This window comes from Trachypithecus francoisi, unplaced genomic scaffold (assembly GCF_009764315.1).
Source record: "Trachypithecus francoisi isolate TF-2019V2 unplaced genomic scaffold, Tfra_2.0 Lachesis_group10, whole genome shotgun sequence".
In the NCBI taxonomy this organism is placed as follows: domain Eukaryota; kingdom Metazoa; phylum Chordata; class Mammalia; order Primates; family Cercopithecidae; genus Trachypithecus; species Trachypithecus francoisi.
The window spans coordinates 20,522,132-20,525,196 of NW_022681455.1; the positions used below are offsets into that span (position 1 = coordinate 20,522,132).

A 3,065-nucleotide genomic window follows, 5' to 3' on the forward strand; every position below is an offset into this window, starting at 1 on the left:
GGTTTTTAACTATTTAATATCCACTCTATGTGAACCATAGTCTGACTAAATATTTTGCCTAAGGTATAGCTGATTAATAGATAAGTAGATCTCTTCTCCTCCCATGTATATCCTAGTAGTCAACACTCTCTCGAAATACATACACAAAAATCAAAGGACTAGAAAAACATAAAGTAGTGAGTAGATATGTCAAAGTTAAAGACGATAACCAATAAAAGTTGACATTTAACCGCCTTAAATTATTTTTTCTCATAGCTTTCAATAAAAAGCTACACTGTAGATTCCAGCCGAGTTCCATCTCATTGAGTTCTGCCTTTTTCTTCGGTGGCTTTGTACATGGAAAACCGATAGAGGCCTTCTCCTAACAAGGGCCACATCTCCTCTGATTAATTTCCAGGCTTCCAACCATGGGCACAGTGATCACCCACGACTTCCCTCCCCTGGTAGCTCTGGGGACAAGCCCGCCCAGCAAAGCAATCTAGAAAGTGATTTCGTTTTCTGACTAATGCAGAAGAAATCCTCTTATAATGACTTAAGTAAGCTGTCAGTCAAGAAGTACTTATTGAGCACCACCTTCAGAACATTCAGGAAGGAAACTAATGCCAGAGATAATAGAGGAAGCCAGTGCCAAGGGCGTCAGCTGTCCCTGAAGAGTCTAAGTAAAATTGCAAAGTGGGAGAACTTTACCTGCCTTCTTCCTTTCTTTTTTTATGTATTTCTTTTCTTTTTTACTTTCTTTTTAAGAGGTGGAGTCTCACTGTGTTGCCCAGGCTGGCCTTAGACTCCTGGGCTCAAAGGATCCTCCTGCCTCAGCCTCCCACGTAGCTAGAACTGCAGGTACACAGCACCATGCCCAGCCCCTCCTTTCCTCATGATTTCTTGCTCTCTCTACACCTATTCCTTTCCTAATATAACCAGTCTTTTCATGCTGTCCCACTCCCACTCCTAGCCCTGCCATTCATTCATTCCTAAAGGCATACATTTATTCATTCAGAAAATATATATATTGACTACCCACTGTGTTCTAGGCACTGTTCTAGGCAGTGGTGATACAGCAGTGAATAAGCAAAAATCCCCAGTCCTCAGGAGCTTTTATCTTAGTGATGGTAGACAGAGACAAAGAAACACACAATAGGTGAGATGTTGATAAATGCTGTAGAGAAAAAGAAACTAGACTGAAGGGGTCACAGAGAAGAGGGGCAACGCTTGTTTTTAGAGGGTGGTCAAAGAAGGCCTTGCTGAAAACATGATTTTGGGGCAGAAACACAAAAGGAGTTAGGGGCCTAAGGCCTGTGGATATGGGATCCTGGGGTAAGAGGGTTCAGCCAGAGGAAACCACAGATGTCAACATCATGAGGCAGGAGAGTGCTTGGGATGTTGCAGAAACTGTAACAAATCCAGTGAGGCTGGAGTCCTGTGAATGAGGAGGGTGGGAGGAAATCCCCAGGTGCACATAAGTCTGGGACCTTCAAAGCACCTTGTTCTTTCACCATCACCCTGATACCAAAACCTGTGAAAGGGTAGGCTTCCCCGACTGTATAACAAAAAGAGCAAACAAATTGATCTCTATCTAGGAAACGGGGAAAAAGTCTCTCGTGAGAATTTGTGCCACTACATTTGTCTGTATATGGATCTAGGCTTTGAATTTAAATATGTGTGCAACTGTTAAATCCCCAAGTTGAGAAATTAAATGAAAGTGGTCTCAGGTTATTAGTACCACACAAGGCCAAAACCAAACAAATGAAAATCCTCTTTGGAGAAGAACATCTTCATCTCAGTCTTCCCAATATTCCCACAGATTCAGTTCTGCCAAATATGAGGTCACAATCAAAATGTGTGAAGCATCTGAGGAAGGAAGCCCCATGAAAAAGAGTCAGCAGAAATCACAAACAAAAGATTTAGAGCTCCTAATGACTGCAAATGTTGGAATGATGAGATATTATATTTTCAGAGTATAAAATAACTGTGTAAAATGTTTAAAGCAACAAAAACTGGGATTTTAAAATATCAAAGGAAAAAGCACTATTAAATATGCCTAGGCAGATTTGAAAAATAACCTAATAGAAATTATAGGAAAAAAGATGGTGGTGGTTGAAAGAAGAATCTGAATAGCTATATAAAAAACAGATAAGTGATAGCTGAGAAGACAATTGGTGAACTGGTAGATAGATCTGAAGAGATTGTGCATAACTTGACACAAAATAAAAGCAAATGAAAAATATAAAAGAAAGATTAAGAGATATGCAGTTTAGAATGAAAGAAAGATCCCAAATCGATATTCTAAACTTCCCACTTAAGACATTGGAAAAAGTAGAGCAAACTAAACCTAAAAAGTAGAGCAAGCAGAAGGAAGGAAATAATAAAGATTAAAGAAGAAATTAGTGAAATATTCGATACAAAAACAATAGAGAAAGTCAATGAAACCAAAGGATGGTTCCTTGAAAGGATTAAGAAATTGACAAAACTTAAGCTACATTAACCAAGAAAACAAAGGGGAGAATTAAATTACCAGAACCAGAAATGGAAAAGGGGAGATTACAATCAATCTTATACAAACAAAAGGTTCATAAAGGATACTGTAACCAATTGTATGCCACTAAATTAGATAACGTAGATGAAATGGACAAATTCCTAGGAAGACACAAACTACTGAAACTGACTTAAGAAATAGACAATCTGAGTAGACACATAATGAATAAAGAGATTGAATTTGTAATTTTTAAAAAAACTAAGACTATATTTTCAGGGATCATTTCTACAGTTTGTTACTAGAGACGTTTATCTGAATGTGTGAAGCACCAAAGACCTCAAATTAATGATCTAGCATCACACCTAGAGGAACTAGAAAAACAAGAGCAAACTAACTCCAAGACTAGTAGAAGAAAAGAAATAACTAAAATCAGAGCAGAACTGAATGAAATTGAGAACCAAAAATTCGCACAAAGGATCAAATAAACCAAAAGTTGGTTCTCTGGAAGGATAAATAAGATTGATAGGCCACTAGCTAGATTAACAAAGAAGAGAGAAGATCAAATAATGATAATGAGAAATGACAAAGGTGACAT

The 3,065-nt window shown here is 37.9% G+C and overlaps 1 pseudogene; it reads left to right on the top strand.

Moving 5' to 3' along the window:
* The first annotated feature begins 2,730 nt into the window (after positions 1-2,730).
* Positions 2,731-2,840, top strand: LOC117088956 (annotated as a pseudogene).
* Positions 2,841-3,065: the final 225 nt, after the last annotated feature.